The 291-nt window shown below is 63.6% G+C and overlaps 1 non-coding gene across 1 annotated transcript; it reads left to right on the top strand.

The window, feature by feature from the left end:
• The first annotated feature begins 80 nt into the window (after positions 1 to 80).
• Positions 81 to 167, top strand: TRNAR-UCU. The gene is given in 2 exon segments: positions 81 to 117; positions 132 to 167. It is a non-coding gene; the product is annotated as a tRNA-Arg (tRNA).
• Positions 168 to 291: the final 124 nt, after the last annotated feature.

Raw genomic sequence — 291 nt, forward strand, 5'->3', positions numbered from 1 at the left:
CTCCCCCGGGGCCTGCGAGGCACCGCCCGAGGAGGCTCGCGCGCAGGCTCTCTGGGCGGTGCGCAAACGCTCCAACAGGTGGCTCCGTGGCGCAATGGATAGCGCATTGGACTTCTAGAGGGTTTGAAGGGATTCAAAGGTTCCGGGTTCGAGTCCCGGCGGAGTCGCGTATTGCATTTTCCTTCTCACCCCGCTTTCTCCCACTCCCTCTCTCGCCGACATCTGTTTTGCCCCGCTCTCCCGTCCCTTACTTCACCGCCGGAGCAATCGCGACCACGCACCTTGCGCTTC

The sequence above is a fragment of the Chaetura pelagica genome, unplaced genomic scaffold (assembly GCF_000747805.2).
Source record: "Chaetura pelagica isolate M959 unplaced genomic scaffold, ChaPel_1.0 scaffold69, whole genome shotgun sequence".
Classification (NCBI taxonomy): Eukaryota; Metazoa; Chordata; class Aves; order Apodiformes; family Apodidae; genus Chaetura; species Chaetura pelagica.